Genomic DNA, 19,640 nt, shown 5'->3' with positions numbered 1-19,640 from the left:
TCTCCACAATGTATTACTCACTGCATGAGAACATGATGTGTGGCGTGAGAGTGCCATGGGTTGTCGGACATAGCAACAGTAACGAAGCTGGGGCTGGTCTTTGCGAAGTGTCAGTTGACTTGATTATTGCAATTATAATGATTAAGAATGAACTTTTTCTCAAAAATGAAATTAGTCACTTATTTTGAGCTGAAATCACAGAGCCAATGTTTTGCGATATGAAGTGATCCTTAAAATATCAGCTTGGTCTAATCTAATGTTTTGTTCCTCTGTAATAAAAGTGACATTTAACAGTAATGACAGGAAAAAGTGGTATTCAGTCTGGTTCAGCAGGTGAAAATTTGTGTATGATGCTTGGATAATAAGCCTGGATTTGTTTGTTTGTTTTTCATGAGAGTTCTCCTTCATATAATTTGAAAGACTGTGAATATATTTAGCATAATGAGGTCCTGCTTCTCAACATCGTCATGCTCCATCAATTCCAATCCTTTCTAAATCAGTTTTGCAGCATGTAAGCATGTATAAAAAATGGATGAATGGACACTAAATTAGCATAAATGTACACAAAATTGACTGAAAAAAAGGGAAAAAATATACAATATAAAGCAATAATTTGAATACATTTGTATATTTGCAAAATAGTTTCCCCCCAATGGTATAAATATGCATTTTCACTATTTTTTGTTTTTTATTATTATTAGGTTTTGGTCACCAGTTTATTCAGAATCAGCAGACAGGACAATCTAATTTAAAATTTTCTGTTTTAGTGTGCTTTAATGGCATGCAATGCAAATTAAAGTATAATCCCAACAGTGCCAGTTAACAAGTAATATAAACCAATGAAACTTCCCATTGATGCAAATAAATGAGCATAATAATAATAATATTAATAAAGAAAACTCTCTTCTCTAATACAGTAACATTAGAGGATGACACGATGCTTTTTGTCTCCTCTGCTGTCCTTTTCAGATTGTTATGCAACAGCGAGAGCTAGCCTGAGTGAGTATGGTGAAGAAGTGAAAAAGAAAGACAGCAAAACATCCTCCTCCAGTCCTGAGTCATGCAGGTATAGAGCCATTTTAATCATCCAACACCACAAACATCACCACGGAAAAAAATTATAATAATAATATATAATCAGATGAAATAGAATCGAAAATACAAGGCCTGTGGATCCAGCAGTAAGTACCGTCAAAACTTATACCATCAAATACGGCACTGTTAGATTATTTGTTGAACCACTTAGGAAGTGGAACATAAGATTTGAATTGCATTCTCACTAAGACAGTGTTTTCATATTTCGCAGCTGTATGACAGTATAATACACACACTGACAGACACTGCTGTGAAATGACACAAATGATAATACTTTCATTGGACTTCAAAATCCTAATTATGAATCTGTATGTGTGTGTAAGAGCTATAGCAGCAATATTAGCACACTGCTTATGAGCCCCTCTGGGTATATTGTGACAAGTTAGCTGGCAAATGAAAACAGCACCCTGTTTTCACTGATATATAAAAATTTATAAGCAGTGAATAGACTCATCGTTAGAAGTTAATGGAAATACTCTTATAACCTGGCTCAGTGTATGTCTTGAATATTTTGATGACAACACTGTGCTTACAGTTCAATGACTGAAAAAAAAAAACAACAAAAAAAAAAAAACAGCATATTTCACAAACAGAGTATCTTAATAAGATAAGTTAAACCTGTTTGGACAAACTCAGTTTCCAATAATATCTTGACTGGTTTTTAAATGGGTTTCAGAAAAATGCATATGCCAGTAAATTATCTGATTTAAGATGTTTTCACAGATGCTTTGGTGCAGCCTCCCACTTCTCCCTCTTTTTTTCTTCTTCGAAATTTGTGTTTTTATTACTCAGTATATGTCTATACTGCCTTGTCAAATATCATACATTTTGACAAATCATTTTAAACCTAAGCAAATCTAGCTCACCAGAGCACTGTTTGACTTTATTAAACTCCCAGCAGGTAAAATATGAAAAAAGTACCTCTGGGATGAAGGCTGACTTTGACATGACTTGATTTCATTAATATTTGATGGTGTTGACAAGAGGGACACAGTTTTGAAACCTTATTAAAGTGTTATATATTCTGAAATATTAACTTCTTCCTGAAGGTTGTCAAATTGCAGCAGTAATGTTTCATTAAAAGATGCATATTAATATTTCAGTTTTTCATTTACTCAGCCATATGTCATTTCATATGACTTTTTCTTATTTACTTTTTTCCATCTGTAGAACACAAACAGAGACATTTTGATGTTGCTCCATGCAGCGATGGCTCGCTGGGTCCTGGCGGTCTCAGGCTCTCCCATCAGTGGAGCGACATTTATCAATCTTTTTAGTGGAATCTGCATTTACAGTGTATATTAAATAAATATTAAATGCATATTAAATATTATCTCTTTAAGTTTTTAAACACATATATTGTTCATTTACATTTTATAGAATATAGAAATAAATGTAATAAACATTTTTATGGTCTCTGGTTATTATTGTCACGCCCCTGGACTGTTTTTGTGTGTGTGTGTTTCTCTCCCCGTGTGTTCTCTGTGACCTAGATTTTCCCTCTTGTTAATCATGTAATTTAGTTCAAGTGTGTCTCGTCTATTACCCTCATTTAGTCTGGTATTTAAAGTGTAGTCTGTCCTTTGTGTCGTTGATACTACGTCTGTGTTTTCCTGCTTGCCCTGTGTTACCCCCTGTTTGGGATTAAAAAGTACTGTATGTGATTTGTGTATCCCCTTTGTCTCTGCGCTTCTTCGCTCCTGCATAGCAGACACTTCTGAAAATTATGGTGTGAGGACAGTTGGATTTTGGGGTAGTGAGTGATATAATGTGATGTTATATACAGTATGTAATAGAATAAAGAAAAAAATAAAATGGCATGGACCATTTGTGTTAGGAATATTCTAATGATAGCCTCTGATTAACAGTTGATTCATAGTTGAAATGTTGCTGCTTTTAAACTGAATGGCAAATAAAGTCATGGCTCACGTTGTGTCTCGTGTTTCTCAACAACCGAGCTGATCTAGGTTGGTTTCCCGCAGGGTTAGCAAGTCAAACTAAAACTAGAGAGATTATACATTTCACAGCAGGCATGGTTTGTAGCGAGAAAATCTAAAGTTGGATGAGTAAAAGAAAATCTCACTGGATGGAGATAGTTTGCTTTGAAATGTGAAGACTGAAGGCTGAGATTCAGTCTCTGTTTAGTCTGGGATGGATAGAGGAAGGGACTCGTGAGAATTGTGGTTGATCTTGCACTGACCAGCATTTCAACTCCTTGAAAACCAGACTGGGATCAGAGAGTACTGAAACTAGACCCTGAGCCTGAGCAGAGAGGAGTGCAGAAGCGAGAGATCAATGAAGTGGAGGGATGGGGAGATAGTAATCAAGGTTGAGACATCAGGGAGGGAGAAGAGCGTTCAGATCTGATGAGGCTGCAGTGAGCTTTTGGAGAAACCAGTGGGAATACATTCATGCACAGCAGCTCCTCTCTCTCCCCTCTATAATCACGTCTCATTTACACAATTTTGGCCTGGATGTCTACAGACACTTTTGGGCTTGGGTCAGACTTAGACTGTAAACTGATGCTAAAACATGAAAGATATAGGAAGCTGAGACCAAATAATGAGCTTCTCTGATATGCTTTCCAATCTTAATTTGTCCTTAATTGGTATTTAATTATTTTATTACTTAAGTATTAATTACTTTCCCTCAGTTTGTTCTAAACACGTACGACCTCCGTTCATCTTTGGAACCACAAATTAAGATATTTTTCATGCATTCGAGAGATCTCTGACCCTCCCATAGACAGCAATGTAATTAACACCGATCAATGTCCGAAACGTAGCAAGGAGATCGGTAAAATAATCTGTGTGACATCAAATTCAACCTTAATTTTACGAAGCTACGAGAATACTTTTTGTACGCAAAGAAAACAAAAAATAATGACCTTATTCAACAATTTGTCTCCTCCGCGTCAAACCAAGTGCCATTTTGGAGAGCATATGCTATTCTGTGTCGGCTACGTCACACAGATACATTGTTTTCATTCAAAAATCAAAGTGTAAATGACATAAACAGTGTATCTGCATGGCGCAGCTGACACAGAACAGCATACACTGTTTATGTTCAGTGGATACTCTCCAAAATGACGCTACAGTGATGCGGAGGAGACAAATTGTAGAATAAAGTTGTTATTTTTGTTTTCTTTGCATACAAAAGATTCTTGTAGCTTCATAAAATTATGGTTGAACCCCTGATGTCACATGGATTATTTCACTGACCCCCTGCTACGTTTCTGGACATTGATCGTGTTAATTACATTGCTGTCTATGGGAGGGTCAGAGAGCTCACGGGATGCATCAAAAATATCTTAATATGTGTTCCAAATGATGAATGGAGGGCATACATGTTTAAAACGACATGAGGGTGAGTAATTAATGACAGCATTTTCATTTTGGGGTGATCTATCCCTTTAAGTATTGGACTGTAATATGGGAATATGCTGCCTTCTGAGGGAGCATCACATGTATTATTCATGACAAAACAGAATCACAGAATGTACAAATAATACAATACCATGACAAACAGAGTCCCAGAATGTACAAATAATACAATACCTAACCCTATACCCAAAAGTAGTAAACTATACACTCACTGGCCACTTTATTAGGTACACCTTGCTAGTCCGTGGTTGGACCCCCTTTTGTCTTCAGAACTGCCTTAATTCTTCATGGCATATATCAAACAAGGTGTTGGAAACATTCCTCAAAAAATGTTGGTCCATATTGACATGAAAGCATCACGCAGTTGCTGCAGATTTCTCAGCTGCACATACATGATGCGAATCTCCCATTCCACCACATCCCATAGCTGCCCTATTGGATTGAGATCTGGTGACTGTGGAGGCCATTTGAGTAAAGTGGAACTCATTGTCATGTTTCAAGAAACCAGTCTGAGATGATTTTGAGCTTTGTGACATGGTGCTTATCCTCCTGGAAAGTAGCCATCAGAAGATGTGTACACTGTAGTCATAAAGGGATGGAACATAGACAGCAAAAAAATACTCAGGTAGGCTGTGGGTTTAAACGATGCTCCATTGGTAATAAAGGGGCCCCAAAGTGTGCCAAGAAAATATCCCACACAACACTACACCACCACCAGCCTGAACCGTTGAGGAGCAAGGCAGGATGGATCCATGCATTCATGTTCCTTTACGCCAAATTTGATCCTACCATCTAGAATGTCGCAGCAGAAACCTTTTCACAAACCTTTTCCGCAAAACGTTTTTCCAATCTTCAATTGTCCAATTTTTGGTGAGTCTGTGTGAATTGCAGCCTCCGTTTCCTGTAGGTGACATGGGAGGTGTCGGCAACAGAGTTGAGGAGTCCAAATGCAGATTTACTTCACAAGAGTGGTCCAAAACAGGCCAAGGTCAAAACCACTAGCAAACAGGTTACAATCCAGGGCAAGACAAAAAGTGTAATTGGATAAACAGTCCAAGGTCAAAAATCAAGAAGGCAAGGCAAAGCAAGAAACACGGATATAGGAACAGGTTACAGGCTAAACAATAATCAGCAATGGTGTGTGTGGATGAGTGAAAAGCCTTTATAGTGTCACTGATAGGAAAGAGGGTGTGGTGCAATAATGAGTTCCTAGGCAGGGTTTTATGGGAAAATGTATGGGGAATTTATGGGAGTCCAGAGAGAACCAAGACAAAGCCCCTTATTGTGACAGAGCCGATGACTCTGGCGACTGAGGCGAAGGTGGGGTTCCAGAAGGCTGCGGTGGAGCTGGAGGGACCGAGGACCCAGGCGGAGCCGGAGGGAGAGAGGAGCCCAATGGAGCTGGAGGGACGGAGGGACGGGGCAAAGCCAGAGGAATGTATGTCCCGTGTTAAGCGGAGAGAGCAAGATGACAAATGACTGAGGGGAGCTGGAGGAACGAGGAAGCCTGTCGGAGCTGGTGGACTGATGCGACCACAGAGGAGAAGAGGGTCGACGGGACCGAAGTGGAGTCCAGGTCTCGATGGCCAGAGACGGAGAACTGGGAATGTTGGATCCCTTCCAATCCTGGCGTAGCTGGAGTTTTCTGGCAATTCCAAGGTGAATCCTGACAGTTCATCACCCTCAAAGGATTACCTGAGGGACAGGACAGACAAAAGATGGAGACAGAAACAAACAGAATGAAAGGGAGAGGAGGAGGGAGAAAGAAGGTTGGGTGGGACCAACAAGTTCAAAACAGTGCTTATTCAGTGTATGTAGAACAGGCAGAGAGTTCTGAGATGGCATCCTGGGCCATGGACTGGGACTCACAGAGAGGTTGTAATATACAAGCCTCCATAGCCGTGACAGGACAGGAAGAAAGTTCAGTAATGGCCTTCCTCAGCCGGAACAGGACAATTTCATGGAGATTATCACTGAGCGCCACCACCGTGCAAGGAACTTGAGGCAGGGTGCCGCCATAGCCGAAGGTTCTGCAGTTTTTTTCGCAACCGCCACCTATGAAGCAGACTGCAGTGGACACCATGGCCCTGGGAGCACAGCAGCAGACAACACTACCACAGAAGGTTCTGCAGTGTAAGACAGGAAGAACCAAATTTTGGATGATCAGATGTGGGTGACGTGCCCTTGGCAGATCTGTTTTAAGTATTTACAGACGCTGTGACTGATTTGGCCCCGGAAGATGCTGTGACTTGATGGGGCTTGTTGTGTCCGCAATTTTGTGGCTGCTTAATGGGCGCCTTTTCCCCCAAGTGAGTCATATGCGTTCCTTTTCCCACGAACCCCCACAGAAAAAAGGGCCCAAAAAGGAGTAAAGCAAGTCCATTAAATCACTTGAAGAAAAACGGGGCCATCCAAATTAGTCGCGATTGGTGGGGGTTTAAATCCCCCTCGAAAAAAAAAAATCTACGGGACCAGTCTGGCAGACAGAAAAATAAGCGAGTTCTAAGACTCTAACAAGTCCCTAGGATCCAGTGCCCTGCTCGGGGGAAAAATGGGTTGCCATTCATACCGGCCATGTCCACGTAAAACGCTGCTGGTCCTGGTGTGGCTAATTTATTCTGTGAGACAGAGTTGGGGATCCAAATGCAGTTTTATTAAAAAAGTGGTCAAAACGGAAAGGTCAAACCCCCGCAAAAGGTAAAATCCGGGAAGACAAAAAGAGAAAAGGATAAACAGCCAAATAAAAAAAAAACAAGAAGGAAGGCAAACAAGCAAGGAAAGGCAGGAAAGGAAGGCAAAAAGGAAAGGGGAACAGGGACAGGCAAAACAATATCAGAAATGTGTGGTGGATGATGCAATTTATATTGTCACTGATAGGAAAACAGGTGTGGGCAATAATGGTCCTAGGCAGGGTTTTTGGGAATGGAGTCCAGAGAACCAAAGACAAACCCCCTTATCGTGAAACCTTTTCTTGATGACAGGGGCGGCCCGGGGGTTGGTCTTCTGTGTCCCCCATCTGTTTCAGGGTTCGCGTGTTTGGTTCAAGATGGTTTTCTGAAACCTTGGTTGTAACGAGGGGTTATTTGAGTTCCTGTTGCCTTTCTATCTCTCAAACCCCGTTGCCCATCTCCTCGACCTGACATCAACAAGGCTTTTTCCGCCCCACAAACGCCGTTTACTGGATATTTTTCTTTTCGCCATCTCAAAACCCCTAGAAAGGTTTTGTGTAAAAACCAGAATCAGCAGTTTTTGAAATACTCAGCCCAGCCCATCTGGCACAACCACTATTCATTTCAAAGTTACTTAACCCCTTTCTTCCCCATTCTGTGTTTGGTTTTGAACTTCAGAAGTGCTTTCCCAAATCTGGGCAAAAATCTTTGATTTCTCCCCTGTGATTGGTGATTAAATTGGGGTTCCAAAGCAAAAATTGGTGTACCTAAAAAAGGGCTGGGATGTATATTATGCCCAAAATTTTATAGTAGTAATTATTTCAACTTTTTGGGGACACTATTGTGTTTTTTTGAAAGAAAAAATATTTTTATACAGCAAGGATGCTTAAATTGATCCAAAGTAAAAGACATTTATTTTGTTAAAAAAGATTTTTTAAAATAATTGTGGTTCTTTTGATTTTCTTTCAAAAAAACTTAAAAACAACGTTTTTTGGCCACAAAAATATAAGCATAACAAATGTTTCCAACACTGATAAAAATAAAAAGTTTTTTAACGCAAACGCATATCGAGTGATTTCTGAGGATCTGGACACTAAGGTTGGAAAAATGATGCAAAATTTCAGCCTTTCATCACAAAACAAATTACATTTCAATAGAAAACAGTTTTTCTAAAATTGCAATAATGTTTCACAAAATTGGTTTTATGTATTTTTATTAAAAATGCAGCCTTTGGAAAAAATAGAGATTTTTCAAAATCTAAAATAAAACCACCCTTTTTTAACACCAAGGCCCTCTGCTTGCCCTTTTTTTAAAAAAAATTCTTGGGTTCCTTTTTTAAAAATTGTTTGCTTCTTGAAAAAATTCATCATTTTTAAATATCAATTCTAATTTTTCATAAAAATTTGGATTTGTAAGAGAAAAAAGAATTTATTGCTCAAAATATTATTTTGGTTATGAAAAGTTTGATTTTTTCTCTTTTTTTTTTCACCACTGAAGTACCCGGGGAATTTTGTGGAATTAAATTTTCATTTTTTCTGCAGAGTAATACTCAAATCTTAAAAAAGCAGCAGAGTTATGCGAAACCGGGGAGTGTGTGTTGTGTGTGTGTGGGGTTGGTGTGTGTGCTCATGAGAGGGAAGGGTTTCTGGAGACCTAAATCCAACACCTGATCTGCAAAAAACATTCCTGCTTTAGTGAGACCTCCTGAGTACGAGTGTTAAATTGAGGGATAAAAGGTTCGGAAAATTGTGCATCCGTTTTTGATAATTAAAAGGGACAACTGTTTTCAACATTTATAATAAAAGTAAAAGTTTCTGAGCAAAATTTGCTATTTTAATGATTTTTGAAAGGGTCATGTACCGAAGGTGGGGTAATGTTTCTTTTAAACTATATTAAAAAGAAAGCAGTTATTATATATATAATAATATAATTAATATTAATATATATTATATAATTAAAAATTTTATATTATATATTTTTTTTTTTTTTTTTTTTTTCAAAAAAAGCAGCTTTTTTCAACATAAGAGACTTTTTCAAAAATAAAACTAACCAACCCAAAATTTTTAATAGTAGTGTTGAAATAGCAAAAGGTTTTTGGCCAAAATAACTGGTAAAAGAGCCCAAAAAATGCTACGCTAGTTTTATATGTTTGTTGTGTTGGAGTAAAATGCAGACAAAAAACCCCCAAGCACAATATTTTTTGGTTACCCCCATCAATGTTTTCTCTGAAAAAGGAGAATGAGTTTTTGAACACCGAATGGTGTAATATTAAATTTAAAGGACATAGCCATATGGTGCTGTAGTGTCTTCCAAGTTTATGGCCGCATAATGCCACGGTGTTTCGAAGAGAAATTTTTGGTGAAACCTTCCTTTGGGGGGATAAAAAATTTTTCTGTCTCTCCCAACGCCCAAAGACAGCTTGTTATAAATGTGGATGACTTTTTTGATTTTCCAACATCCCAAAACAATAATAAAAAAAAAAAAAAAAAAAAAAAATTTTCCAAAAATCTTTTTCACAATATCTGATTGAAAATCAAAAAACTCTGCAAAAAAGAAAAGATTTTTTTCTACATTTCATCAAAACCACCATTTTACAGTGCCGCCCACTAAAATTGGCACCCCTTGGGGAAGCAAAGGTGGGTGTGAAAATAAATCCTTTTTTACCTTTTGATCTTTCATTCAAAAAATTCCAAAATTTAACCCTTATTGAGTAAAAAAATGGGAAGTGGGGGGAAAATCACTTAAAAAGTTTTCTAAGTTCACTTTTCCCGTTTTTTGGCACCCAATTTTTGCAACCCTTTCCAAAAATAACAGTTCTGATTTTCACCTATAAGCTGAAGAGAGGAGAACACCTAAAGAGATTAGAGAAAAATTCCTTTCCCGAATCTCTCCAGTCCCTTTTGATTCCCGCTCAATGTTGGTCTTCTTCTCTTTAGTTCCCCCACTAAATTTCACAGGGTTTTAGGTTTGGAAAAGATAGCCCTGACAGAAGCTCATTTTGGCTCATGACACATTTTTTGTTGATTTTGATGTTTGTTTTGGATCATTGCCTTGATGGAAGCTACAAACATGGTCCATTATAAGATTTCTAACAGAGTCCGTCAGGTTTAGATTTTTTATCCGTTGGTATTTAATATAATCCATGATGCCATGTATCTAAACAAGATGTCCAGGATCTCTGGCAGAAAAATAGGCCCACAACATTAAAGATCCAGCAGTATATTTAACCATGGATATGAGGGTACTTTTTATCCAAAGCTCTTTTTTATGTTTCATCTGACCATAGAAGCCAGTCCCATTTGAAGTTCCAGTAGTGTCCGTCAACTGAATATGCTGGAGTTTGTTTTTGGATGAGCCAGGAGTTTTTTTTCTTGAAACCCATTTGAACAACATGCGGTGATGTAGGTGCTGTTTGATATTTTTTTTAGGCTTTCTGAGCCTAATATTCAATTAATCTCTGCATTTCTCCTGCTCTGATCCTTGGATAGTCTTTGGCCACTCAAACTCTCCTCTTCACCATGCATTAGGATGAAATAGACACACATCCTCTTCATTGCAGATTTGTAATATATTTAGTTGATTGGAACTTCTAATTATGTCCTGATGGTGGAAATGAGGATTTTAAATGCTTTAGCTATTTTCTTACAGCCACTTTCTATTATGTGAAGCTCAACAGCCTTGTTAAGTACATCAGAACTATATTCTTTGGTTTTACTCCTTTTGATAGATGATTAAGGGAATTGGCCTTTGTGTTTCTCATATTTATAATTCTGTGGAACAGAGTTCATGGCTGGACAATTTCATGTTCATAATCACCATGGTGTCTCAATCAACATATAAAAAATAAAAAGAAATAGTTAATTGAATATACTTCAGAGATATTTTACTCAGAAAATTTCTAAGTGGTGCCATAATGGATGCCACAATGCGCTGGAGAAAAACCATTATATTTATAATGCGAGTTCTCCTCCCGACTTCAAATGTTTTAACTTCAATTCTAGGTTTTCAACAGTTTTTGTGAATATAAATTCCAACAAAAAGATAATGATGCAGGATTTATTTTCACACTCATACTTTAACCAAGAGTGCCAATATTGGTAGGCACTGTACTTAACTCCAGGAACTCGACAAACAAATCCTCTGCTGAGAAGTAGTCATCGTGCTTAGATAGACTTGATTATACTTATATTTTCTCCACTCTATTAATAAGAATGACGGTCCTATCAAACCAAAAGTGGCTCACCCGATGAAATCCCAGAGGAATTGGTTCTTTCAACACTGTGGCGATGGCTTTTATTGAGGTGGATTAACATGGATTACACTGTATACCAGAAATAATGCAAATATGAATCAATGTATATTTCTGGGTTGCATGAGGACATGTTCTGATGGAAAGAGAGAAAGAAGTGGTTGCTTAATTTTATGTCTTGGCATATGCTGGTGATGGGTCAAATATATTCAATAATAAAACAAGACAGCCTGTTTCACTGGAATAAAGCATACTGTACAGTGAGTAAATAAATGAATAAATACATCTAGATAGATTACATTTTTAAATTACATTACGTTACATTACAGACCACACTTTACTGTAGTTGATCACATAAAGGCAGCCTTTGTCAGAATAGGAGACTTTTTAAAATCATTAAAAATCATGATTACTTACAACTTTTGGTAGTAAACTTACCATTATAAGCGATGGTATAAAAGCAATTTACTTGGGTAATGGGGCAGTAATTTTGAGCCTAAATCAGGCAACCGTGAAGGGACAGCCCTTATGACCATTACGCTAAATCCCAAAAAAGCTCCTCAATACAGCCTCAATGAACTGGGGGAGATAGTCGGGATTGCCAAATGACAGGCAGCTCCAGATAATGTTTCGCCAAAACTAAGCAAACAAACTGCAATACTGGCACATAGCTTAAAATCACAATCCTTATAACTCATGGTGGTGATAAAAATGCTAAAAATTCATGTCGCTTTTCGACTTTTGGATGGCCGCAGTGTGAAGGGAAAAAAAAAAAAAAAATATCTAGATATATATATATATATATATATATATATAATATAATTGATATATATATAATATTATACTTTTAAACACTCCAACGTAAAAATCAGCTAAGCCAGTGCCAATGGGATGCGTTGGCTAGTGGCTGGAACGACCACGGATGAGCATTAATCAGCTCGGAGCCTCACTTCCCACAATGTCTGTTTTTTTTTTTACTACAAATACACTACAGGTAAGCAAATACCGCGTTGGCGTCCATACTTCATGGTTTTTGAATATAAACACAATACGCGGGCCCTAAATTCATTAAACTTAAGTGGCAACAAGTTGTGACTTGCGTTTTTTGTTACTGAGCCTAGTATACAGAGTAGTACATTGGGTTAGAAAAAGCGCTTTTCCTGGCTCCAGACGTTTTTGCGGTGCGTGTACCACATTTCATGTCATGCTGGGTGATACCCCACACTGGCTTGTGTAATGCTTCTTACTTTGATTGGGCATAATCAAAAACAAATTTCTTATGTGCCGGCTCTCTTGCCAGCAGTTCAGATAAGACCCAGCAGTGCCCTGAGAGGATTACTATGCATGGAGAAAAGGACAAGGAGAATGGAAGAGATAACAATCAACTCAATTAAAAACTGTGTGGTGCAAAAATCAAACAAAGCTATGAAAACACAAACTCTTCTGCTTTCACCTTATCAATCCAGCATTGTTGAGGAATGCTGCACGAAACCATTTTGGCGGAGCAATTATGACAAATTTAGAATTCAACGGAAACCATAAACGATGATTTATTCTTGATGTTTTGTGTGCACGTAAAATGTAACCTAATTGAAAATAAATCAAATCAATATGACTTGGTTATGTAAATGGTAAATGCATCTGAAATTCTTTCTTTAATTATTGCATAGTCATTGAAACTTGGTAGAATTAAATATGCTTGCTATACGTATACATGAAAAAGAAAAACTCTTTCGACTTTAACCATTTTCACCACAGATATTTAACGATAAATGGGGATTGATCAGTTTGTGGGGGAGGGGGGGGGGGGGGGGGGTTGGGGGGGGGGGGGGGGGGGGGGGTTTTTGGGGGGGGGTTGTGGGTGGTGTGTGGTGTGGGGGGGGGGGGGTGGGTGTGTGTGGGGGGGGGGGGGGGGGGTCACAAACAAGGAAACACCCTTTGGCCTCCTCATAATTTCTTATAAATTAGTAGGGGCATACAATCCTGCCTCAACAGAGAAGGGTAACAAACTCCCGGTTTGTCAGATAAACTATTACCTAATATAAAATTTAATCAAGCATGACACATGGGACATTTTACATGGGTGACATTGAACTACAATTCAGCAGTTCAGGATTGGGAAGATTAGTTGATGTTTATGAAGTATTTTATTTAATGCCATTTATTTGATAAATGATAAAGTTTTGCACATATTTCAAATACCATTTTTGTAAGTTACTTTGAATTCTAAACTCCCCTGAGTGATAAGCCTTAACAGTACTGTAGGTTAAATCTGCCTAATATGTTACATTTGGGTGTAGCGTTTTTAATAATTATTTGATTATATTGATTGTTGTTAACATTTTAATTGCGTAGGGGGGAAATATTCACACAAATCAGGGATTTAAGCCTGTATTAAGACAGTTCCTAAAATGTGGTTAATGAGGTTGCCAAACGTGCATAAAATAAATATAATTCCTGTGTTATAGTAGTGTTCAGATTTTAGTCGCTGAGGTTGTACAAGATTGACATTGATTGGAAAGTAAAAGCACCTTATTTTAGTGATAGATTGGCTGAAAAAAACTCAATAGAGGGTCAACAAAACGGAGTTCTCCCTCATCCATGTTGTGTTTAACTTATGTCATCGATGGAAAGTAAGACAGTTGCCTCCTGCAGATACATTAACATTAAATAAGTCTTACATTTCGCTACACAATTAATCCCAGAGATTGACCGAACAAAGCCCTCAACCTGGCTGGCATCTTTTAATTACAGGACACAATATATCCAGTGACTTCAAAAACAAACAGCAATGGAAAGGGAAGTGAATTTTATGTGCCCCCTGGCCTCGTACCTATTAATGAGTTTGCACCATCCAGACAGAACAAGTGCATGACTGCAAGCAATTTTACAGGTCGCTCATTTGGCAAGAAGCTGCTGGAATCACAAATTTGTTGTCTGCCAAGCGCATTTGTGTCTGAGACTGTTTCTGCATGTTCTTAGCCAAGAGCATTACTACATTATCAACTCACACACCTGTATGTGATGAAGTGTTTACGCACAGTGAGTCCTGTCTGTCCCTATGCTGGAGGCTGAAACAAGCGTCTAGTGCAAAAACAGAGTAAAAAAGGCACTTAGCTTTTTGCATTCAGGTAGGGCATAGAGAAATTACCAGTGGAGAAACACATATAATCGATCTTAAAGGAATAGCTCATACAAAAAATAAATAAATAAATAAATAAAAAACAATGAACAGTTGGTGAAAATGTAGCCTACTCACCATAAGATGTACATCCAAGATGTAGATGATTTTGGTTTCTTCTTTATCAGAACATTTTGGGTGAAATTTACCATTATAATATCACTTGTTCAAAAAATGGATCCTCTACAGTGAATGGGTGCCATCAGAAGATAAAATGAGCTGATAAAAAACATGACAATAATCCACACGTAATCCACATGATTCTAGCCCATGCAGTTAACATTTGTGAAGTGAAAAGCTGTGCATTTGTAATAAACAAAATCCATCAAGTAATTTGAGCTGTTGCTTCTGAGTAAAATATAAGTCCATAATATCGCCAGTGAAAAAGTTAAAAGTGTTAAAATGTCTTAACAGTGGATTTGTTTCTTACAAACACACTGCTTTTCACTTTACAGGTTGTTAACTGATGGGCTTGATTCATGTGGATTACTTGTAGACTTGTTTTTGAAATTTCATTCTAACGGCACCCATTCACTGCAGAGGATTGATGTGCTTGGGACGGAACATCATGTTGTGATACACAGTGAGGCTCTGCAGGCACACTGGATTTAAATATTCCACATTGTGCATTGTCATTGTCATAAAAGCAGAATTTGTTTTCCAATGGTGCATCAGCTCAGTGCCAGAGCCATTTAGGTGCAGGTGACAATAAAGATTGGAGATCGGGCTGTAAATTAAAGCACTTGTAATTGCACAGCTATGTTATAAAAGATTCTCTTCTGATTTTTTATTTATTTTATTTTTATTTTTTAACAAAAAGCAAAAAAACTTTATGAAATTGGAATCTGGATTAGCTGATGTTAGTGTGGTTTGACAGTCACTCTGCACAACATCCATTAAAGTGTTGGCATTCTCTGTAAAACATTCTGAAGCACAGTATAACAGTATACAAGTATAAAAACTTAAAATGAGATATTTGAAAAAGAACTCAAAAATTAGAGATACTTTGTCAGATGCCTACAAACTATTGGAGTTTAATCTGGCACCTGGTGATAATTTCCTTAATTATATTACAAACCCTATTAAGGCACTGAAAACCTCAGACAGCAGGTTGTCCAGGTGAAGGCCAATAGCAGCCATAGAAAAGAAGCTGTCATCTTCAAATCTGTGTTTTGTGATTTCTGGAATACTGCATCTTTACAATGTCACTAACTCATTTCAAGTCCTCCAAATAGGCCGGTTGACCCATGAAAGACAAAAAACATGAGAGGACAAGACGATGGGTGCAGAGAATCTGGAATTGCTCGCCAGTTCCCCAAGGGGAAGTCGTGGCCTAATGGTTAGAGTGTTGGACTTGAAGTCCAAGGGTTGTGAGTTCGAGTCTTGGGCCGGCAGGAATTGTATGTGGGGGGAGTGAATGTACAGCGCTCTCTCCACCTTCAATACCATGACTGAGGTGCCTTTGAGCAAGGCAATGAACCCATAACTGCTCCCCGGGCGCCGCAGCATTAATGGCTGCCCACTGCTCCGGGTGTGTGTTCACGGTGTGTGTGTGTTCACAGATGTGTGTGTGCACTTTGGATGGGTTAAAAGCAGAGCACAAATTCCGAGTATGGTCACCATACTTGACTGTATGTCACGTCACTTTTTTTTTTTCAGTTGAACAGGGTAAGGATCTGTCTCCATGTTTAAGAGAATTTGGACTGAAAGCCCACTCTGCAGTGACCAACCTTTTTCCTGCGTTCATCGCCCAATCAGCCAGCAATTTTCATGCAGGACAATACTCCCATCACACAGCAAAATGGGTAAAAGAGTTCCTTGAAGCTGAAAACATTGAAATAATGAAATGGCCAGCTCAGAGTCCTCATCTAAACCTGACTGAACAGCTGAAATACTTTAAAATTTTTAACGATGAAGATAACAATATTTAAAAATATTACAAATATGTATATACATTTAAAAAAAAAAAGTGTACTTAAATTGTTCTATAATTTTGATCTCCACTATGTATATATATATATATATATACTATATATACTATATATCTATATATATAATATATATTTTTGGAATCAAACTCTTAATATATAAATCCATTTTGATCAATTTGAGGAAATTTTTTTTTTTTTTTTTTTTTTTTAACCAAGAAAGTGGCAAGATGAAAACAACTATTTTCTGTTTCAAACTTTTTACATAGCATCTTTAGGTAAAAATACATTAAAAATTCAAATTGCAGATTTTGATTTTTGAAGATTTTTCATATTGAAACTGTTGAAAATTCATAACATAGTACGCTGATCTACATATGGCTGTTTTTTTTTTTCTTCATTGAACCAGTATAAAATTTTTCATATTGAAACTGTTGAAAATTCATAACATAGTACGCTGATCTACATATGGCTCTGAACTTGTTTGTTTGTTTGTTTTATTTATAAAGCACAATTTAATACAACAGCAGTTGCCCAAAGTGCTGTACAACAAACTTCAATCTAATACCAATAATACATCAAACAAATAATACAAAATTAACATACATACACAATTAGTCCAAGTTCAAAATAAAACATGCCTCCAGACCTAATCGAGATTAAAAGCATGGGATAATAAATGAGATTTTAATTGAGCTTTAAAAATAGATATTGATGGAGCCATTCTGATATGCAGGTAATATGTTCCACAGTTTAGGTGCAGCAACTGAGAAAGCCTGATCACCCCTAAGTTTCAGTCTGGATCTGGGAATTGTAAAGAGCAGTTGATCAGAGGACCTAAGAAATCTAGCAGATGTATGCCGGTTTAATAAGCCAGCAAGGTATTTTGGAGCCAGGCCATTTAATGGTTTACAAACAAATAATAAAAGTTTGTATTCGATTCTGAAACGTACCGGCAACCACTCAAGCAACAATAAAATTGGTGTAATATGCTCATGCTTGCGTGTACTTGTCAGTAGTCTAGCGGCCGCGTTCTGGACTGCCTGCAAACGCAGCAGTGCTGTCTGACTTGACTCCTACATAAAGAGAGTTGGACCCTTGAGGAACCCCACAAGTTAGTGGAGCTGGAGTTGAGAAAAAATTCCCCAGATTAACGGCAAAGCTTCTGTTAGATAAGTAAGACTTAACCCACTGAAGGGCAACTCCTCGAAAGCCAACATAATGCTCCAGACAAGAAACCAAGATACTATGATCTATGGTATCAAATGCCGCACTAATATCTAATAAAGCCAAGGCTGAGGCTCCAGAATCAATGCTTAATAAAATATCATTATATACTACTAAAAAAACCGAATAAAAAAAATCAATTAATCATCCAATAAAGAAGGTCTGTAAATGGATAAAAACTACCTTCTCCAGAACTTTCGAAAGGAAAGGTAGTTTTGAAATCAGTCTGAAATGAGAAAACTCTGTAGGGTCCAAATTAGGATTTTTCAAAACAGGCTGCACTATAGCATGTTTAAAAGAAGATGGTACATAGCCCGTAGACAGGCAACAATTTATTATAGCCAAAATCCTTGGGCCAATAACATTAAAAATCTGTTTAAAAATGTGTGTAGGAATAATGTCTTGAGGACTGTTTGTAGACTTTAAATTTTCAACAATCTCAGCTAAAATTGTAAGAGAAACAGGTTCAAACTGATAAAAAAGAGCAGAGCATGAAACAGTTGAGACCGATGGATCATAATCAGGTAACTGAATAGAAGATCTAGTATTGGCAATCTTCTCAATAAAGTGATTACGAAAGTTTTCACATGTTTGCAGAGAGACATCAATACAGTCAGATTCAGGAGGATTAATTGCAGAGTTCAAGCTACTAAATAAAACTCTGGGGTTGCAACGATTTTTTGTTTTGTTTTTCAATAATATCAGAAAAATAGTTGGCCCTCGCTCTTTTGACCATTTTCTGATATTTTGACAGCAAAGTCCTAAAAGTATCATAAGAAACTTGAAGCTTGTCCTTCTTCCATTTGCACTCTGCACGCCTACAGACCCCCCTCAGAATTCACTGTACGGAGCCGGCATGCAGTTTATACATGGTTTAACAGCAGGTCTTGGAAAGGGAAACTCTAAAAAACCACAGACTTGTGATCGGAGAAGCCATTATCAATAATTTTAACCTCACATTCAGCTTAATCATAGGACAGGATAAGATCCAGTGTGTGGCCATGTTCATGTGTTGGACCTGTCACAGATTGAACAAGATTAAATGAGTCAATAAGATTTAAAAAGTCTTAAGCCAGTGCGTTCGAGGGACAGCAAACATGCATGTTAAAATCTCCTAGAATGAGGATTCTGTCATAAGTAGTCATAATTCCTCCTAAAAATTTGGTAAACTAAGTAATAAACTCCTTGTTTAATTTGAGTGGTCTGTAAACCAACACACATAGCACACGGTGTGTTGAGTCACCATGCATCAATTGTAATTCAAAACTAGAATAGACATCAGGCTGCAAGCTCTGGCCATCAATTTATTTATTTTTTTAAATGATGCAAGTCCACCACCACGACCAGTAGTGTGGGGGGATTTAAAAAAGGTACAATCTGGTGGTACAAGCTCAGTAAAAGAGCTCTTCAACATTAAGCCAAGTCTCAAATAAAAAATCCAGATCTCGTGAAAAGTCATTCAATATGAAGGTCTTATTAACTAACAATCTTGAATTAACCAGAGCCATTCTGACCAAGATCGAATCATGAGCCGACTGTGATGCACAACACAGCGGACGAAGGTTCGTTAAATCCACTCCACCTCTGCGGAGACGAGGCAAACATACCTGAGAGAGAATCTTGTCGAGTGCAGGTACAACGGGCCGGATTCAGCGATACAGCAACTCTACACAGCACCCAGAGCAAACGCGATCCGAAATCAGCCCACATTGGCCGACATAAGGATATAAATGAGGTACTACAGAGGACGCCAGGTACAATTTCCATCTGGTGGAAACACCGCCTCACTTCCCACGTCTACGGTGCCGTCTTCTTCTGGAGAAGGCATAGGGCAGTCGGTGCAAACTTTCCGGTATAGAAGACACAACCGGAGGAAAATAGGTGCATGATTTACTTAGATCCTGCTTA

General features: G+C 37.8%; 1 pseudogene; it reads right to left on the bottom strand.

The window, feature by feature from the left end:
• Positions 1-19,640, bottom strand: part of LOC109063094 — a 42,439-nt pseudogene that overhangs the window by 9,312 nt on the left and 13,487 nt on the right.

The sequence above is a fragment of the Cyprinus carpio genome, chromosome B23, assembly GCF_018340385.1.
Source record: "Cyprinus carpio isolate SPL01 chromosome B23, ASM1834038v1, whole genome shotgun sequence".
Taxonomy (NCBI): Eukaryota; Metazoa; Chordata; class Actinopteri; order Cypriniformes; family Cyprinidae; genus Cyprinus; species Cyprinus carpio.
This window is presented reverse-complemented; position numbering and strand designations above follow the sequence as displayed.